We start from the raw sequence: 21,003 nt of genomic DNA on the forward strand, positions 1-21,003 counted from the left end.
TAATAAAGCTCAACTTTTCCCTACAAGTCGGAGGGAAACTTTTGCAAAAGTTCAGCACCTTACAACTTATTTCTCGCTGTGGGGTACTTAAGAGGAGGGGGGTTTCAGCATGAGTTTGTTTGGTGGAGGGAAATCATACTACTTGGAAAAGGAAAAAAAAAAAAAAAACGACGACTGAAAATGACTTGAAATAGTGGAGAATCTCAGTTTATCTTTTGCATCATCTGTGGAAGAATGTACTTTTAAATGAGATTACCAGACGTGTTTCGGGACAATGTTGGGATTGTATAAAGTGGGAATACCTCTTACTCAGTGGTTTGGGTAGCAAAACTGCCAACAAACTTCTGTCGCAGTGTGCACTCAGCTCAATGATGTTCTCAGTTTTTGCATCAAGCGTTTGCAAAAATAAACAAATTCTACTGATAATTTTCTTGCTGAAGAAGTTGAGAATTTTCTCGTGTATAAATCTGTAGAGTATTTCTTTTTAGAGGTATAGGTGCACGAAGCTGCCTTTCAGTGTTTCATTTATCTATTTAAAGCAAAAGCTTTAAAATGTTTATAGCTCAAGTTTTACTGATATATGAATTGTTGGAGAATTTATCAGTGAATATCAAACTGACCAGGAATGGTCTCATAAAATCTGATTTAGTGCCTTTCAGCTTTAATCATTCTGCTAAAATAAATACGTTTTAGACATCTTTGGTTTCTCAGTTTGGAGATTCACTTTCTTATTTTCTCAGGGATGGAAACCCCTGACTACACTGCAGATAAATGTTAGTGTTTACTTCAGATTTTTTGCATATTGACTCTTCTACTTTTTATGTGACAGTTCAGAATGTGTGCATGAAAGTGTGATGGTAAGATCTTCTCTTTATTGTGCATGTTTGTATTTATGATGTTGTCTCATGATATTCTGTGTGTGTGTGTGTGTGTGTGTATGTATGTGTATACATATATATATATATATATATATATATATGTATGTGTGTGTGTAGTGGGATCTCATTTCTGTGCAATCTGTAAAGATAAACAGTTGTAAAATATTCTAGTGTTCAGTTTTTCATGTTTTGTGGCTGTTAATTGTTGTAAAAATAAATATAGTGGACATTGTGGTTGAACTGTGTCTGATTACTGTTGGGGGAGGAGGGTGAACAGTCTGACTGCAACCTTGGAAACATGAGACCTTCTCAACGCATTTTTTTTTTTTGCATATCTGTAATTGTTGGTGATGTCTTGGCTCATCTTCTCCCTGCAATATACACATACACCACTTTTATCAGGTTACCTTTCCCAGGCGTTTCAGAACAAATGAGTTTCTCATGCACTGACCAGGAATGCCATCACATGCAGCTTCCAGCAGGTCAATATAGTCCAGCTTTTAAGAAGATTTCACCTGCGCCTGTGCAGCAAAATGTCATTGATGCTCATGCTCATTTGGACAGCAACATGTTATTAACCTGGTCGTAATAGACAAGATCAGTTGGAGAATCAATGTACACATTTCAGTGGAAACAGTTTCAACTAGATCTATTTAGCTCTTGTGAGCCCAGTTTTACAGCAGAAATAATAAAACTAATAAACGTATTACTCTACAGTTGAATCATAATTATATTTTTTACAAGAAGCATACTTTTCTTAACTTTGTAGTCAAACATAATTCTTTGTACTTCGCTGAATTCATTTTAAGCTTCATGAACCAGTTATCCCCAAATGATTGTTGAAAATAGAGACATATCAATAAAAATGTATGAATTAAGATAGTCAATGTAATCATGCATGTAATAGTTTTAGTTTTTATTCTGTTTTTTCTTCTGTAGATAATTGGTCTTCAATAAATAGCCTTTTATGGCGCCTCTCTTCGATTGTGGTTGCTTGTTTTTCAAAGCAGATCTGGCAACATTGGCACCAGTATGGCACATAATTTGCTTGACAGACATTTCGCATTCACCTTAAATCTTTCCTCCAAAACGACTATTTATTCAATGAAAATACATTTTATGCTTCGAGCTGAAGACCTTTTGATAACGTTGTTGTTTTGTAGTTTAATTCGAGCAAATCGAGCAAACTTCAATTGCGTCGATCAAGGTCCCCAAATCTGCGCATGCGCTCAACCTCCGTCACGTTTATTCCCGCAGTGGAATTAAGGACCTCGAGGCACTGGCGAAAATATGGATAAAAACGACAAAGTTGGTGAGTCTCTATACTTTAAAACACTTATATTTTCCGTTTAAGAAGACTGGATTGTTAAACATTTATACAACTGCTGGGAAGCTGAATTAGTTTCCGTGGTGTTATTATTGTCTTATTTTAGAGGCAGTCGAACGCTTGCAGTTAAAGGCCGTCAAGCATGCTTGATGCCATTTCTCCTTATTTTTTTTTTTTTCACATTAACTGAGCCCTACCTAGACTTTTTATTTTGGTCATGCTGATAGAAAAGTTGCATGCTTAAATTAAAAATGACAATTTAAACGTTTTCTACACTATTGCCCCCTCAGTAAATAAAAACTGTTTTTTGTTTGTTTGTTTTGTTAAATGTTCGTATACTGACTAACCTTAAACAAAAGTTTAAACACAAGTAATTTTGTATGCGTTGCATTTTATTGGTAATTTGCAGTTGAATTAGTGTGTAGTTCATCCTCCCTTCCGCTAGATGTCGCAGGAGGAGCTCTGTTTGTTTTGAGGGAGCGCCGAAGAAATAGTTTAAATCTCGGCGGCATAAATTCACGTCATAAACATATATCATATTACAGCTCAAAGACAGCATACATGCACTATAAACTGTATTAAGTTAAAGACACGAGTGCGATTTATATTTAAGCGTAAATGTGAGGAAATGTGTTTTTCTAGAGCCCTCAGGCTTTAGCGTTTTTCTATTGGTCAGTAGCGTGTCACGTGGCCAGGAAGCGTTCTGGCCGCTTGTTTGTGGAATTAAATTCACTTAATTTACCGAAAGACGCTAAAACGAAAAATAGTTTTGCATGACATTTGTAGTAATCACTGTTAGTAATTTAACCTGGGAAAAAAAATATATATATTTTTTTTTTTTTCAAAACCGTGAGTTTAAACGAGGGTGCCGGGAATGGGGAGGTTTCCTCCAAACCATTGTGGGTATCGCTTCTCGGCCTTTTGGCTAAGATCAAGTGTAGTATCTGTTCTTATCAGTTTAATATCTGATACGTCCCCTACCCGGGGACCATATATTAAATTGATTTTTGGAACCAGGAGATGGAATAGGGGCTTGCTCCGTCCACTCCACGCATCGACCTGGTATTGCAGTATCTCCAGGAACGGTGCACTCCTCCTAACATGTACAATATAAATATATATGGCAAGCAAAACGATTTCTAACTTCACTTGGTTTTATTCCGGGTAGAAGCTGAAGTAGAAATTGTGAAACTGGTGTAGAAAATGAGTGGATGGATGTTTATTCCACGTTGGTTGTGTTCTGCAGTTCACTCTTTTCTCCACTAGAGGGCGACATAGCGCTAAGTGGTTTTAAAGCCTGGTGAACAGCAGAACGGGGTTTTCTTTACGTGTAAGAACATACATTCAGTAACCAGATTAATAGGAACATCTACTTGTGGTTTTGAACTGTATTAAAACATCTTAAAATCCCATTATAAATCTGCCAGAGTTGTTCACTCTCCAGATCAATAGGTGGCAAAAGCAGGACATGCAGCTTCCTACCACTGGTGAACAAAGAAACAGGAAGTAGCTGCACTGTGAGCAGAAACAGACCTCGGATTTGTATGTTTTATACACCTCTTTTAAATAACACGTGAATCAAATAATGTTTATCTTCAGTTTAGTTCCGCTTTGTGTTACTTGAACCTCTTGTTGGGTTGTGGGTCATCTCTGTGAGGGGATAATCGGAGGAAATCTGATATTTCTTTATCTGCTGCTTTGTAGATTCAGCAATGCATTATGGGAAATACCCGTTTTCTGTTTGTTTTGTAGTTTTTATAATCAAAACATTGTCAATTGTCACCTTTTTAGCACACATTCATTGTTTGTACTAAAATAGTGAAGTGTTCTGGTCCCAGTATCCTGTGGTTTAGTTATTTTATATTGTTGACACCGTCAGTGAGTTTGGTGTGTGTGTGAAAGACTCCCCCAGCCGTGACGTGTACAACTCATACTTACCTGGCAGGGGAGACACCATGATCAAGAAGGTGGTTCACCCAAGGCGAGGCTAAGCCATTGCACTTCGGCTGTGCTGACCTTTGCGAATTCCCCAAATGTGGGAATCTCGACTGCATAATTTCTGGTAGTGGGGGACTGCGTTCGCGCTCTCCCCTGATAAAGCTGTTCAATGAAAACCTAACTGTCTATTTTAAGTGATAACATTGTTCCATAGCTGGCCAATACAATACCTCTTATAGTTAACCGTTACATAGTTTCTGCCGGGTGTTACACTTAAAACTGGTAAAAAACTAATGTTTGAATTATAGATATTTATCTACGAATTATCTTTTGTGCTCCTTAAGTACATTGGCTGTAATGTGAAAGAGTGTATATCAGAATCAGAAAAAGGTTTTTTTGCCAAGTACGTAACTGGAATATACAAGGAATTTGTTTTGGCGTAGTTGGTGCAACAGATTTTTCTAAATATGGATGTATGGAACCATAGTTTTTTTAGGAGTATGAACAATATTAAAAGAAGTAATGGTATTAGCAGTATATGAGTTACTATAAATATATATACACCATAAGTGATTCAGTAAGTGGATGAAGAGCGGTCCAACAAAGTGCAAGTGATCACAGTGCAAGTTTCCAAAGTGTGAACTGAGCATTAGTGTGAGAGAAAAGTTGCATGCTTAAATTAAAATGACAATTTAAACGTTTTCAACACTATTGCCCCCTCAGAAAATAAAACTTTTTTTTGTTTGTTTTAAATGTTCGTATACTGACCACACCCGTCGCTATGGGCGAGCCATAGAGGGCCGGGCCCACCCATAGCGACGGGTGTGCCCCCCCACTGGTGGCACGTAAAAAACAAACAAACATTTTTTTAATCTTTATTTTATTATTTTTTTGTTAAAAATACTAATGTTGCTCTCTTTATCACTAAAATATTAAAAATATAATGGAACAATGGTGTTTTTGTTTGATTGGGAAATTTACACTGCAACACTCAAAATGTCAGATTACGTACTTGACATAGCCTACGTCAATAACCGTTACCACGCAATTCGAATGAATGAATGAATCTGGACATGGACTTGTTCACTGCAGTGACACTTGTGAATAGCGCTTCTGACTGTGTGAAGACACAGAAAAAGAATTTGCTGCGCTATGGGATCTCTGCGCTCCTCCAGGCACGGCCAGCGAGGCTGTGCCAGTGACCGGCCCCGGTCCAAGCAAGAGAAGACGCACAGTTAACAAGAACCTCTGTGAATTTGCAGTTGAAGAAACCATTGGGCAAGTATAGAAAGACATAGACGAAAAGACCAAGTTCAAGAGGTTATTTTACAGTGTCATCGATGCTGTGCAAGATGCTCGTTTTGGAGAGCGCAGCAGCGAGCTCATAGGCGCACTGGCTGCTCTGGATCCAGAGGCCGAGAATAATTTCCTGCACCCATCAAAGGTAACCACTCTACTCGAATTAGCTGGAGCTGATGGTTGAATCTGAATATGCTGTGGCCCGTGAGTTCTTGGCGAAGAAAATAACCCCGGTCCTCCCCGAAGATGGGAAAATGGACAATAGCCAACATCCTTCGCACTAGGGCTGGGCGATATATCGAGGATAGCCGATGTATCTCGGCTTCTACTCTGTGCGATGTACAAAATGACTCTATCGTGCATATTCGAGTATAAATTTTCACGCATTTTGCTTTTAGCCGCAGGCATTAAATTACAGGCTTTTCTCACTCTCTCGTCTCGTCTCTCCTTCTCTGAGACATAAAACAAGTTACACATGTCAGTCACGTGCTGTCGTGTGTGCATTATCATTGGTCCTGCTGGTGTCAGCGCTGCGGTCCGGGACCAGCGCTCACTTCCACCCCGCTTTAACTTTACTTTAACTTTCCCAAACTCGGCCTGTTTGCGCCGTGAGCTCAACCGCGCGGTTGCTACGCGCGGCGGACTCTTCAAAGCTAACCGGCTTAGTAAAGACGGGAGGGATGTTTTCTCCTCGCACGACGCGAACGGCTCTGAGGAGCCGCTCAGCGCGACACGCGCAGCCGAGCCTTTAGGCTGATTTATGGTCCCGCGTTACACCAACGCAGAGCCTACGGCGTAAGTGCGCGTCGCCGTGTACCCTACGCCGTAGGTTCTTCGTCCATTTAACGCAGAACCATAATTCAGGCTTTTCTCTTCCATAGCTGAGAAACGTCATCTAGTGTTGCTTAAATGTGGCCACATGAAATCAATCACTATCATTGAAACAAAGTCAAACAAGACTATATGACGTCATATTTCTAACAATACGTGAAAGTGATGCAAAGTAAAGGAGGAGAGGATGAAACATTGCAGTCCCTACACCTACAATTAGTCTTAATATAAAGGTGCTCTAAAAGCCCTCCTGCTCAGAGCAGCTCATCCTGGTAAAACCTGGTAAAACCAGGTGAAACCTGGTCATCCTGGTAAAACCAGGACCAGAAGATGTTCTTAGCAGATGTTCTTCAGACGGGGAGTCAGAGATGCAACGTGCACTTTCTATTTTGAAATTACACTTTTTATGTTTGTACCACTCACTGCTTAGTAACTGTTTAATAAATACAGTTTTGGTAAATTTGACTTATTCCCCGTTTTTGCAGGAAAGTTTAAAATGAGCATATATTAATGCAGTATGAACAAGAATGTTTTAATGTAGACATATAAAATCATCATACTGGTGTGATTGTAGCATCAAAGTGTTAATTCAAGGCTAAGGCAAAATATCGAGATATATATCGTGTATCGTGACATGGCCTAAAAATATCGAGATATTAATAAAAGGCCATATCGCCCAGCCCTACTTCGCACATTCAACTGTGCTCTCCAGGCTATGCCGACTGTTGTCACAGCATACACCCTTGCCCTAACTTTAGGAGCTTCCGCAGCAGTATGTGAAAACTAATTTTCCACGCTCAAAAACGTGTTCTTGGAGCATCGGCGCAGTATGCTGCACAGACGCAAGGCCCAGCGGATTCAGCGCGCTTTTGAAAAGGACCTCACTCACAGGTTCAAGTCCCGATGGAAGGATTCAGCTCGGAGAAACGCCGCCTCCCGCTGTACTGACACGGGATGGACTAATAAGAGGACAGCGCTGCCTCCACTAAAAGTAGGATCAAAGTGCGTGTGCCTGTGTGTGTGTATATATGTGTGCGCGCGTGTGCGTAATGGAAATGCATATCCCTCTGTTGACTGTTTTAAAATGCACCCGCCGTGGTGCTTTTTCAGTTTGAGAAACGATTTTGATGTCCCATCTATGTTGCATAGTGAAGTGTTTTGTGGATATTGCTTTAATGTTTTGTGGATACTGCTTTGATGTTATGCTTAAAATTGCGAGGAATTATACTATATAGGGTATATAGCTGGTCATATTTGCTGTTGGTTATGTTTAACGTGATGGTTACGTGTATCAGTGCTGCGCGAATATATGGCTGAAGTAATGGTGCCCCCCCCATGCAGTTGATATGCCCCCCTTAAGATTGAGGTCTGGTGACGGGTCTGATACTGACTAACCTTAAACAAAAGTTTAAACACAAGTCTTTAATTTTGTATGCGTTGTATTTTATTGCTGTTTTTTTATGTAATTATCCCTCCAAAGGTAGTTTGCAGTTGAATTAGTGTGTAGTTCATTCTCCCTTCCGCTAGATGTCGCAGGAGGAGTTCTGTTTGTTTTGGGCAGCGTCGAAGAAATAGTTTAAATCTCGGCGGCATAAGTTGATGTTATAAGTTATAACATATATATCATATTATAGCTCAAAGACATAACATACACGCACTATAAACGGCATTAAAGTTAAGACACAAGTGTGATGTATATTTAAGCCTAAATGTGAGGAAATCTGTTTTTCTAGACGAGAGCCTTCAGGCTTTAGCGTTTTTCTATTGGTCAGTAGCGTGTCACGTGGCCAAGAAGAATTGTGGCGGCTTGTTTGTGGATTTAAATTCACTTAATTTGCCGAAAAATACTAAAAAAATAGTTTTACAGGATTTAGATTTGTGGTAATCACTGTTATTCATCTAACCTGAAAAAAAAATGTCATTCTTTTTTTTTTCTTTAAACCACGAGTTTAAAGGAGGGAGCCGGGAATGGGGAGGTTTCCTGCAACCCATTGTGGGTATCGCTTCTCGGCCTTTTGGCTAAGATCAAGTGTAGTATCTGTTCTTATCAGTTTAATATCTGATACGTCCCCTACCCGGGGACCATATATTAAATTGATTTTTGGAACAGGGAGATGGAATAGGGGCTTGCTCCGTCCACTCCACGCATCGACCTGGTATTGCAGTATCTCCAGGAACGGTGCACTTCTCTTGACATGTGAAATATAAATTTAGTTGAAAAAGTTAGGACTTTTAGACTTTATAGTCTTAATTATTCAGGTAATATATATCTGTTCCGAGTGAACTCTCACTTAGTAGCTGCGGTAGATCGTATATAAACATGAAACTGGTGTAGAAAATGAGTGGATGGACGTTTACTCCACGTTGGTTGTTCTGCAGTTCACTCTTTTCTCCACTAGAGGGCGACAGAGCGCTAAGTGGTTTTAAAGCCTGGTGAACAGCAGAACGGGGTTTTCTTTACGTGTAATAACATAGGTTCACTAACCAGATTAATAGGAACATCTACTTGTGGTTTTGAACTGTATTAAAACATCTTAAAATCCCATTATAAATCTGCCAGAGTTGTTCACTCTCCAGATCAATAGGTGGCAGAAGCAGGACATGCAGCTTCCTACCACTGGTGAACAAAGAAACAGGAAGTAGCTGCACTGTGAGCAGAAACAGACCTCGGATTTGTATGTTTTATACACCTCTTTTAAATAACACGTGAATCAAATGATGTATATCTTCAGTTTAGTTCAGCTTTGTGTCACTTGAACCTCTTGTTGGGTTGTGGGTCATCTCTGTGAGGGATAATCGGAGGAAATCTGGTATTTCTTTATCTGCTGCTTTGTAGATTCAGCAATGCATTATGGGAAATACCCGTTTTCTGTTTGTTTTGTAGTTTTTATAATCAAAACATTGTCAATTGTCACCTTTTAGCACACATTCGTTGTTTGTACTAAAATAGTGAAGTGTTCTGGTCCCAGTATCCTGTGGTTTAGTTAGTTTATATTGTTGACACCGTCAGTGAGTTTGGTGTGTGTGTGAAAGACTCCCCCAGCCGTGACGTGTACAACTCATACTTACCTGGCAGGGGAGACACCATGATCAAGAAGGTGGTTCACCCAAGGCGAGGCTAAGCCATTGCACTTCGGCTGTGCTGACCTTTGCGAATTCCCCAAATGTGGGAATCTCGACTGCATAATTTCTGGTAGTGGGGGACTGCGTTCGCGCTCTCCCCTGATAAAGCTGTTCAATGAAAACCCAACTGTCTGTTTTAAGTGATAACATTGTTCCGTAGCTGGCCAATACAATACCTCTTATAGTTAACAGTTATATAGTTTCTGCCACTTAAAACTTGTAAATAACTAATGTTTGAATTATAGATATTTATCTACGAATTATCTTTTGTGCTCGAGTATAAACAATATTAAAAGAAGTAATGGTATAAGCAGTATATGAGTTACTATAAATATATATACACCATAAGTGATTCAGTAAGTGGATGAAGAGCGGTCCAACAAAGTGCAAGTGATCACAGTGCAAGTTTCCAAAGTGTGAACTGAGCATTAGTGTGAGAGAAAAGTTGCATGCTTAAATTAAAATGACAATTTAAACGTTTTCAACACTATTGCCCCCTCAGAAAATAAAAACAGTTTTTTTGTTTGTTTTAAATGTTCGTATACTGACTAACCTTAAACAAAAGTTTAAACACAAGTCTTTAATTTTGTATGCGTTGCATTTTATTGCTGTTTTTTTATGTAATTATCCCTCCAAAGGTAATTTGCAGTTGAATTAGTGTGTAGTTCGTTCTCCCTTCCGCTAGATCACATGTGTCAAACTCAAGGCCCGGGGCCAGATGTGGCCCGCCATTTCATTTTATGTGGCCCGCCTAGGGTCGCCATCCGTCCCTTGAAATACAGAATTGTTACGTAATTGGGAATTAAAAGTCGCGTTCTATATTGAACCAATACGGAACGCAGTTGATTCCGTATTTCACAATTGTCTCATGCATGCATGTCACACATGAACATGAACTAACAATAATGAACAAAATAAAAGACAGGATATATTAAAGACAGCAAATGTAAAATGTTACATGTCATACATGTTCTTTGCAGCTCAGTTTTATTTTTTCTTTATTCAAATGGACAGTTTGATTTCATTAATGGAGTTATGTGGGTTTTCGTAAGCTGACACAATTTAAAAAGATTTATGTTAGAGCAACAAGCAAACGTATGTTTTCTATGCAACTGTAATTGTCACTTGAATAAGTTATAATAAATAATGAGTTATTTAACATTAAGGAGTAGTAACATTTATTTAACATCACATTTGATTTCATTTAGTTACATTTGTAAGTTAGATCTGGCCCTTTGAGGAAAGCCATTATGCTGATGTGGCCCTCGGTGAAAATGAGTTTGACACCCCTGCGCTAGATGTTGCAGGAGGAGCTCTGTTTGTTTTGGGCAGCGTCGAAGAAAAAGTTTCAATCTCGGCGGCATAAGTTGATGTTATAAGTTATAACATATATATCATATTATAGCGCAAAGACATAACATACACGCACTATAAACGGCATTAAAGTTAAGACACAAGTGTGATGTATATTTAAGCCTAAATGTGAGGAAATCTGTTTTTCTAGACGAGAGACTTCAGGCTCTAGCGTTTTTCTATTGGTCAGTAGCGTGTCACGTGGCCAAGAAGAATTGTGGCGGCTTGTTTGTGGATTTAAATTCACTTAATTTGCCGAAAGATACTAAAAAAATAGTTTTACAGGATTTAGATTTGTGGTAATCAGTGTTATTCATCTAACCTGGAAAAAAAATGTCATTCTTTTTTTTTTTTTTAAACCACGAGTTTAAAGGAGGGAGCCAGGAATGGGGAGGTTTCCTCCAACCCATTGTGGGTATCGCTTCTCGGCCTTTTGGCTAAGATCAAGTGTAGTATCTGTTCTTATCAGTTTAATATCTGATACGTCCCCTACCCGGGGACCATATATTAAATTGATTTTTGGAACAGGGAGATGGGATAGGGGCTTGCTCCGTCCACTCCACGCATCGACCTGGTATTGCAGTATCTCCAGGAACGGTGCACTTCTCTTGAAATGTGAAATATAAGTTTAGTTGAAAAAGTTAGGATTTTCAGACTTTATAGTCTTAATTATACAGGTAATATATATCTGTTCCGAGTGAACTCTCACCTAGTAGCTGCGGTAGATCGTATATAAACATGAAACTGGTGTAGAAAATGAGTGGATGGACGTTTACTAGGCCCTCCAGAAAAACGCGATTACGCGATCGCAGAATTCATTGCATAATCAGCCAAATGGCGCAGATTACGCGGGGATAGATTTATTCCTAAAAGGGCGCATATTTCCCGCGATAATTGCATATGTCCGCGCTAAATATGCGATTATGCGGGGTTTATGCGGGGATTATGCGGGGCTCGCTTGATTTCACAATAGCCGCACATTTTCGCATAAAGTTTGGAAAAGGGTTGTGTGTTGTGAGTGACATCTCGGGACGCCCGGTCGCGACGTGTGGGACCCGCCCGGGGACCTCCGCATCCCTCGCAGAAGCCGCCACCTCCCCAAACAGCAGCTCTCACCCGCGGGGGTGAGAGGAAAAAGAGAGTGCCGTCTCCGCCGAGCCCCCAGTTTGCGCGGTGGGCGCGGCTGCCGGTGGACTCAGGATCCGCGCTGACTGCGTACCGCTGCGCACGTTCCCATCCACTTGGGGACCTTGGGGGCGGACGCGTGGGGTGACGACGCTCTGGGTCGTCCCCTCACCGCGCCGGTGCGCCCGGCAATCACCCGAGCACCGAGCCGCGGGCTGGAGGGAGAGAGGCGGCCGGCCCCCGGGCCGCCACCAACCCGTACCCCCCCCCCCCCCCCCTCCACCTGCGCTCTCCTTTTTTTTTTCGTCTACGACCTCAGATCAGACGAGACAACCCGCTAAATTAAGCATATTACTAAACGGAGGACAAGAAACTAACAAGGATTCCCTCAGTACAATCAGCATTCTTTTAATCTGTGTTCTTATGAGTGTTGTATGTTTTCATCATGGACCTCGAGTCTGACTAATAGCCTAAACGATGATGATGATGATGGTGAGTAGTGGCGAGCGAAGAGGGAAGAGCTCAGCGCCGAATCCGCAACTTCCTGCATATTTTGCATATTTTGCAACTTTCCGTATATTCCACGACTTCCCGCATATTCCGCAACTTCCAGCATATTCCGCAATTTCACCGCATAAAAGCACATAAAAACCTGCACATTTAATCGCATAATCAATGCTTTTAGCCCGCATAATCAATGATTTTAGCCCGCAGAATCAAGGATTTTTGCCCGCGTTTTTCTGGAGGGTCTAGTTTACTCCACGTTGGTTGTTCTGCAGTTCACTCTTTTCTCCACTAGAGGGCGACAGAGCGCTAAGTGGTTTTAAAGCCTGGTGAACAGCAGAACGGGGTTTTCTTTACGTGTAATAACATAGGTTCACTAACCAGATTAATAGGAACATCTACTTGTGGTTTTGAACTGTATTAAAACATCTTAAAATCCCATTATAAATCTGCCAGAGTTGTTCATTCTCCAGATCAATAGGTGGCAAAAGCAGGACATGCAGCTTCCTACCACTGGTGAACAAAGAAACAGGAAGTAGCTGCACTGTGAGCAGAAACAGACCTCGGATTTGTATGTTTTATACACCTCTTTTAAATAACACATGAATCAAATAATGTTTATCTTCAGTTTAATTCCGTTTTGTGTCACTTGAACCTCTTGTTGGGTTGTGGGTCATCTCTGTGAGGGGATAATCGGAGGAAATCTGGTATTTCTTTATCTGCTGCTTTGTAGATTCAGCAATGCATTATGGGAAATACCCGTTTTCTGTTTGTTTTGTAGTTTTTATAATCAAAACATTGTCAATTGTCACCTTTTAGCACACATTCGTTGTTTGTACTAAAATAGTGAAGTGTTCTGGTCCCAGTATCCTGTGGTTTAGTTATTTTATATTGTTGACACCGTCAGTGAGTTTGGTGTGTGTGTGAAAGACTCCCCCAGCCGTGACGTGTACAACTCATACTTACCTGGCAGGGGAGACACCATGATCAAGAAGGTGGTTCACCCAAGGCGAGGCTAAGCCATTGCACTTCGGCTGTGCTGACCTTTGCGAATTCCCCAAATGTGGGAATCTCGACTGCATAATTTCTGGTAGTGGGGGACTGCGTTCGCGCTCTCCCCTGATAAAGCTGTTCAATGAAAACCTAACTGTCTATTTTAAGTGATAACATTGTTCCATAGCTGGCCAATACAATACCTCTTATAGTTAACCGTTACATAGTTTCTGCCGGGTGTTACACTTCCAACTTGTAAATAACTAATGTTTGAATTATAGATATTTATCTACGAATTATCTTTTGTGCTCCTTAAGTACATTGGCTGTAATGTGAAAGAGTGTATATCAGAATCTGAAAAAGGTTTTTTGCCAAGTACGTAACTGGAATATACAAGGAATTTGTTTTGGCGTAGTTGGTGCAACAGATTTTTCTAAATATGGATGTATGGAACCATAGTTTTTTTAGGAGTATGAACAATATTAAAAGAAGTAATGGTATTAGCAGTATATGAGTAACTATAAATATATATACACCATAAGTGATTCAGTAAGTGGATGAAGAGCGGTCCAACAAAGTGCAAGTGATCACAGTGCAAGTTTCCAAAGTGTGAACTGAGCATTAGTGTGAGAGAAAAGTTGCATGCTTAAATTAAAATGACAATTTAACACTATTGCCCCCTAAGAAAATAAAAACAGTTTTTTTGTTTGTTTTAAATGTTCGTATACTGACTAACCTTAAACAAATGTTTAAACACAAGTCTTTAATTTTGTATGCGTTGCATTTTATCGCTGTTTTTTTATGTAATTATCCCTCCAAAAGTAATTTGCAGTTGAATTAGTGTGTAGTTCATCCTCCCTTCCGCTAGATGTCGCAGGAGGAGCTCTGTTTTGGGCAGCGTCGAAGAAATAGTTTAAATCTCAGCGGCATAAATTGATGTTATAAGTTATAACATATATATCATATTATAGCTCAAAGACATAACATACACACACTATAAACGGCATTAAAGTTAAGACACAAGTGTGATGTATATTTAAGCCTAAATGTGAGGAAATCTGTTTTTCTAGACGACAGACTTCAGGCTCTAGCGTTTTTCTATTGGTCAGTAGCGTGTCACGTGGTCAAGAAGAATTGTGGCGGCTTGTTTGTGGATTTAAATTCACTTAATTTGCCGAAAGATACTAAAAAAATAGTTTTACAGGATTTAGATTTGTGGTAATCACTGTTATTCATCTAACCTGGAAAAAAAATGTCATTCTTTTTTTTTTTTTAAACCACGAGTTTAAAGGAGGGAGCCAGGAATGGGGAGGTTTCCTCCAACCCATTGTGGGTATCGCTTCTCGGCCTTTTGGCTAAGATCAAGTGTAGTATCTGTTCTTATCAGTTTAATATCTGATACGTCCCCTACCCGGGGACCATATATTAAATTGATTTTTGGAACAGGGAGATGGAATAGGGGCTTGCTCCGTCCACTCCACGCATCGACCTGGTATTGCAGTATCTCCAGGAACGGTGCACTTCTCTTGACATGTGAAATATAAATTTATTTGAAAAAGTTAGGATTTTTGGACTATAGTCTTAATTATTCAGGTAATATATATCTGTTATGAGTGAACTCTCACTTAGTAGCTGCGGTAGATCGTATATAAACATGAAACTGGTGTAGAAAATGAGTGGATGGACGTTTACTCCACGTTGGTTGTTCTGCAGTTCACTCTTTTCTCCACTAGAGGGCGACAGAGCGCTAAGTGGTTTTAAAGCCTGGTGAACAGCAGAACGGGGTTTTCTTTACGTGTAATAACATAGGTTCACTAACAAGGTTAATAGGAACATCTACTTGTGGTTTTGAACTGTATTAAAACATCTTAAAATCCCATTATAAATCTGCCAGAGTTGTTCATTCTCCAGATCAATAGGTGGCAAAAGCAGGACATGCAGCTTCCTACCACTGGTGAACAAAGAAACAGGAAGTAGCTGCACTGTGAGCAGAAACAGACCTCGGATTTGTATGTTTTATACACCTCTTTTAAATAACACGTGAATCAAATGATTTATATCTTCAGTTTAATTCAGTTTTGTGTCACTTGAACCTCTTGTTGGGTTGTGGGTCATCTCTGTGAGGGGGTAATCAGAGGAAATCTGATATTTCTTTATCTGCTGCTTTGTAGATTCAGCAATGCATTATGGGAAATACCCGTTTTCTGTTTGTTTTGTAGTTTTTATAATCAAAACATTGTCAATTGTCACCTTTTAGCACACATTTGTTGTTTGTACTAAAATAGTGAAGTGTTCTGGTACTTGTATCCTGTGGTTTAGTTAGTTTGTATTGTTGACACCGTCAGTGAGTTTGGTGTGTGTGTGAAAGACTCCCCCAGCCGTGACGTGTACAACTCATACTTACCTGGCAGGGGAGACACCATGATCAAGAAGGTGGTTCACCCAAGGCGAGGCTAAGCCATTGCACTTCGGCTGTGCTGACCTTTGCGAATTCCCCAAATGTGGGAATCTCGACTGCATAATTTCTGGTAGTGGGGGACTGCGTTCGCGCTCTCCCCTGATAAAGCTGTTCAATATAAACTGAATATAAGTCACAATGTTATATGATCTGGTTACCCAATAGTTCTTATAGTTAAATGCTACATAGCTTCTGCTGTGTGTTACATTTAAAACTTGCAAATAACTAATGTTGTTTGAATTATACATATTTATCTTTGATTATCTTTTGTTCTCCAGTACGTAAAACCCTGCTGTCGCCCTCTGGTAGATTATAGATCTGTTTTGGGTGTATTCCTCTCATCTAATAACTGCAATAATCTGTGTATGGGACAGACAGCAGTGAGCCGCTTTTGAATGGTAAATATTAAAATAAACCGTATATAGGTACATTTACAACTGATATTGAATCACTTTGAATACATACATGTCAGTTACGTGTATTGAATGGCTGGATGAAAACTAAAAGCGTAATTAGACAAGCTTTTATGTGTTTTTGGGGGAGGGAAAACTTTGCTTCATGGATTGCAGATAAATTTAGCAATTTAACTGTTATCTGGTGCCATGCATCTCTTGTGAAGCTACATGAGATTAATGTAAGCGATTTATTAATACTCCTTTACATTGGACAATGATAAATTATGGTTTTCAGTTAAATATTTTATGATCCAGATCTATTGACATCCGTTGTACGATGCTGCAGTGTTTTATCAGTCTGTGGTGTCAAGTGTGTTGTTTATTTATTTTTATTTATTTATTAAGTTTATTTGTATCAGGGACAATGTACAAAATGACATTAGTCTCCGAGATGAGAAAAGATGCTTTGTACCGGATTCAGCTTACTAGCTACTTTCCATCCGTAGTCCCTGTGCTGCTGGGGAGTGTTTGTCTGTGATAACAAGTACAATAATTAAAAGATAATATATGAAGGCTCTTGCATCACAGAAAAATATGTTTGGCATTACGGAAGAACAATTTTATTTAACAGAGACTGACTACGTTTACATGCAGTCAAAATTCGGGTTAAGGTCAATATTCCGGTTACCAAAACATTCGGAATAATCTGTTTACATGCGTGAGAAAAACAGGGTTATCCCTGTAAACATGGTAATTGACCATTTTGGATATCTTGATCAAACCAGCGACGTACGGAGAAATTCATGATGCAATTCCCGTCATTTCCGCTTCTTCTTCCTGTATCCAAATTCAAAACAACAAAAATAACAGCAGCACGGCAGATAATGAACAGCTAGGGATGTTAATAATTAATCGATTTTCGATTAATTGCCGTTATGAAATTACCCGATTAAAATTAACGATTACAATTAATCTCTTTATTTATTTATTAATTTTTTTCGTTTAATTTCACCAGCTGGTATTACGCCCGGACCACATTTAATGCGACACAACACGCTGCCGCCGCGGCGCGCACAGAAGAAAGAGACGGCGGATATGTTTGGTTTTAGTAATATCATGCTCAGGCCAGTGCTTTAAGTGGGCCGGTACGGAGCGGTACGCAGTACCGGCACTTCTAAATTTTACCCACCAGCGTACCGGAAATTATTTACTGTGTGCGGCGCGTACCGGTGCTGTTCTTCCCAGATTCCCCGTCAGTCAGTAACTCCCCCCGATCTCCCCAAAGTCCATGCGCGTCGCCACCATATATTTTGGGGGGGACGCGCCCCCCCCCACTCTTGAAAAAAAGTCGTTCGGACCCCCCCACATTTACTAGTCCAGCGTGTTTTCATTGCTTCATAATCAAATCCGTTCCACTTTATGAGTAGGAGATTACCCATATCTACAGAAATCCACTCCGCGTTTTACTTCTGTTTTTTAACACAGCAGCAGCAGCACCATTCAAAACATTCAGTCAGTCTGAGGCAAGCCGATGTGGAGATGCGGAGATGGACATAAGAAATTAAGTAAGTTACCAAGTTTTACCTTGAGTGGCCAAACAGCAAAATTGCGTTGTTCCATGGTCAAACACAGCCAGCTTATATATATATATATATATATATATATATATATATATATATATATATATATATATATATATATATATATATATATATATATATATATATATATATATATATATATCGACGCAGAGCCTACGGCGTAGGGTACGGCGTACGTTGCGCGTACCGCGTAGCTTACGCCGTAGGCTCTGCGTTGGTGTAACGCAGAACCATAAATCAGCTCCGGAGCCGGCAGCAGACAGAAATCAGCCTTTATTCTGGCGAGGTTGCAAAAAACGTGCAAAAAAGTGATTATGTACATTCACTGAGTGAATATTATGAAAGTAAAATATATATTTCTCGCTGTATGACGACTAAAAGCATTCTGGGATTTTATTTTGTCCCTAGAAAACTATTTTTTTCTTTTTAAATCAGGGTGTTGTGTAAAATTCCCACTGTGACGTACTGAGTGCCTTCACAAGTGTTGAACACTGGGCTGCTTCTTGTTACACCTCACATCCTTCATAAATACTGTAGTAGGCCTGTAAGGTTCATCTGGAAACAACAGGATTGAATAAAATGATGATGTTGTTAAGAAATCTTGTAAGCCATTCTTTTACTTTTTATTTTTTTTATATAAGAAAATAGGGATAAGTAGTCAACTAATATAAAATAACATGACGCCGTGGGTTGGTTTTCCTCCCAACCTCCCCAATTTTTTCAGTCACCAGCCGCCACTGATATATAAAGTGTTAATAACTGGAAAGGTGGAGGATGTGGATGTGGTCAGTTCGTACCCAGAACTAAACCGCCATTCGTTGGAGGTTCAGCTGGCCATGTTCAAACTTCAGTATCCCTGCAGCACAGTCAGTGAAGTGGTGGATACATTGAGAGCTTTGCTGCCAGAGGTTCCAGGTCTGTTCACTCAAGTAGAAGTGTTGGTCAGGCTTCTTCTTGTTGTGCCATGCTCCTCAGCAGAGGCTGAGAGAAGTTTTAGTGCCTTAAGAAGGTTCAAGACCTGGCTGCACTCTTCAATGACTCAAATCGCTTGAACAATGTGGCTGTTTGCCACATCCACCAAGAGCATCTTGACAAACTTGACTAGAGGAGATTTGCCAGTCATTTGTGTCTGCAAATGACAAAAGAGGTCACACTTTTGGAGCCTTTGTATGATGGTTATGTTCTATTTGTAGAAATCCTGCTGTAAGCATGTACAGATAAAAGAGGAGATGGGTGAAGATATGGAACATTTAACAGGTTGTATTGAGTATTGAGTTATAGTTGTATGTTCTGCAGGTCACAGAACAGAAATACAAAAATAGTTTGTATTTCCTCATTACTTTTTTCCAAGAGATTTTTTGTTGAATGACATTATTAATCCTCATTTAATAAAGTGCCTAAAAAGTGCCAAAAAAGTTGTCAGTGTCAGTCCTCTATGAATTAAACCAAAACATAATAGTAGTCAGTAATTGCAGACCATGCCAGCTCCAAGGAAAAACAAAGACAGAGGGACATTATTTTGGGTGTAAAATGCACCAGAATGCGGGAAATTGAATCTACTATTTTCTAAATTTTCTGGGGGAGGACCCCCAGACCCCCCCCAAAAAAAAGTGTCCCCCCACATTACAAAGGCTGCTGACGCCCATGCCAAAATGTACAGGTTGGATTTGTTGATTAAGGTGTTTTGATGCTCAAAGCTTATATATTACATACATATATATATATATATATATATATATATATATATATATATATATACACACACACACACACAAATTTACATAGTCCCATATTTGTATGACCGGAGGGGGAGAGTACCGGCACTTATTTTTTCCCACTTAAAGCACTGGCTCAGGCAATGAGTCTGCCATGGCCCAGACGGGAGACACATGTAGCTCAGTGCTTAACTTTTATTTTTAATCCACTCTATATTCTTCTGGTTGTTCTCCGATATGTTCCCCCTCTAAAGCCTGATTTATGGTTCCGCCTTAAATCGACGCAGAGCCTAGGCCGTAGGCTACGGCGGCGGCTCTGCGTTGTTGTAACGCGGAACCATAAATCAGCCTTCACCCGGTACATACATAGGTTTCTCTAAACATCTGTCCCCGCTACAGTTTTAACTAAAAGAAAATGTGCTCCAATACAGCAGGTCTCATCATTTTATTTTGAATACTGCCAAAACTTAAAACGTAACTAGAACTTAAAATTTGCTTGACACAAATGACACTATTATGGCTGCTGCTACTACTAATAGCCTTGAAGTGCACTTTATATTATATTCCTTGTGGTACAAAAATGTCTTTTTGTTACTTTTGTATCAAATAAATATTTGATTAAGGAATACATTAAAATGTCCTTTGTATTTTATATAAGCAAAAAAAATTATGTTTGTATCTCAGATGGGGGAAAAACGCCGCTTATCAACTAATCGATGATCGATCGATAAGGTTATCAACTATCAATTAATGAAATAATCGATAATTTGCATCCCTATGAACAGCCCAGTAGAAGTCTTTTTCTTTCTCGTCCCTGTAGTTCTGCTTTTTCAGCGTCTTCCAGCGGAGCTTGATCTGGTCTGGCGTTCGTACAAATCCTGCTTTGCGCAACTTTTCGCTCATCTTTTTGTAAATCTGGCTATCCCGGTACTTTCTACCGTCTACAAATGCCAAAATGTTCATATCTTTCATTACATTTATGAAGTGATTAGTCTCCTCCTGGTCTTGCGTTTCTCCATGTTTATAAGAACTTCCTGGACTCAAAAGAGCAAGATTCCTTGCTCCTTTTACACACTTACAGAGAATATGAGCATATATTTTATTAGAATACTCTGAAAAGTGCCTGACGCCCCATTCTGCTAAGGGGCAGGACGGACCCTTAAACCTTTAATATTCCATCAGTTTAGTGTTTGACCTACTCTGACTTCTCCAAAGAGGAACAATTAAAAAAAGAGGCGTATCTGGTGTAAAAGTTGGCTTTATTACAATATCCTCTAGCAATATCCTCTGTGCACATCAACCAAACCTGTGGGACACAGAAACAAGAGTGAGAAAAAGTAATCCAGCATCTGAGCATTCACTAAATTCACTATCTTAATGTCTATATATTCATCAATGGCAACAAAATAAAGGTGTCAATTAAGTATACACACCACTACAATGTATTAATCTATGTGCACAAT

The 21,003-nt window shown here is 39.7% G+C and overlaps 8 non-coding genes across 8 annotated transcripts; all 8 read left to right on the forward strand.

The window, feature by feature from the left end:
- Nucleotides 1-3,110: 3,110 nt before the first annotated feature.
- LOC133442645 (U2 spliceosomal RNA) lies at nt 3,111-3,301 on the forward strand. Its single transcript, XR_009782587.1, has one exon. It is a non-coding gene; the product is annotated as a U2 spliceosomal RNA (small nuclear RNA).
- Nucleotides 3,302-4,135: 834 nt separating this feature from the next.
- Nucleotides 4,136-4,299, forward strand: LOC133442754 (U1 spliceosomal RNA). The gene has a single exon (XR_009782673.1). It is a non-coding gene; the product is annotated as a U1 spliceosomal RNA (small nuclear RNA).
- Nucleotides 4,300-8,272: 3,973 nt separating this feature from the next.
- On the forward strand, nt 8,273-8,463 carry LOC133442646 (U2 spliceosomal RNA). Its single transcript, XR_009782588.1, has one exon. It is a non-coding gene; the product is annotated as a U2 spliceosomal RNA (small nuclear RNA).
- An 871-nt stretch (nt 8,464-9,334) lies between these two features.
- Nucleotides 9,335-9,498, forward strand: LOC133442615 (U1 spliceosomal RNA). The gene has a single exon (XR_009782560.1). It is a non-coding gene; the product is annotated as a U1 spliceosomal RNA (small nuclear RNA).
- A 1,668-nt stretch (nt 9,499-11,166) lies between these two features.
- On the forward strand, nt 11,167-11,357 carry LOC133442649 (U2 spliceosomal RNA). The gene has a single exon (XR_009782591.1). It is a non-coding gene; the product is annotated as a U2 spliceosomal RNA (small nuclear RNA).
- Nucleotides 11,358-13,336: 1,979 nt separating this feature from the next.
- On the forward strand, nt 13,337-13,500 carry LOC133442616 (U1 spliceosomal RNA). Its single transcript, XR_009782561.1, has one exon. It is a non-coding gene; the product is annotated as a U1 spliceosomal RNA (small nuclear RNA).
- Nucleotides 13,501-14,706: 1,206 nt separating this feature from the next.
- On the forward strand, nt 14,707-14,897 carry LOC133442647 (U2 spliceosomal RNA). Its single transcript, XR_009782589.1, has one exon. It is a non-coding gene; the product is annotated as a U2 spliceosomal RNA (small nuclear RNA).
- Nucleotides 14,898-15,767: 870 nt separating this feature from the next.
- On the forward strand, nt 15,768-15,931 carry LOC133442617 (U1 spliceosomal RNA). The gene has a single exon (XR_009782562.1). It is a non-coding gene; the product is annotated as a U1 spliceosomal RNA (small nuclear RNA).
- Nucleotides 15,932-21,003: the final 5,072 nt, after the last annotated feature.

This window comes from Cololabis saira, chromosome 4 (genome assembly GCF_033807715.1).
Source record: "Cololabis saira isolate AMF1-May2022 chromosome 4, fColSai1.1, whole genome shotgun sequence".
In the NCBI taxonomy this organism is placed as follows: domain Eukaryota; kingdom Metazoa; phylum Chordata; class Actinopteri; order Beloniformes; family Belonidae; genus Cololabis; species Cololabis saira.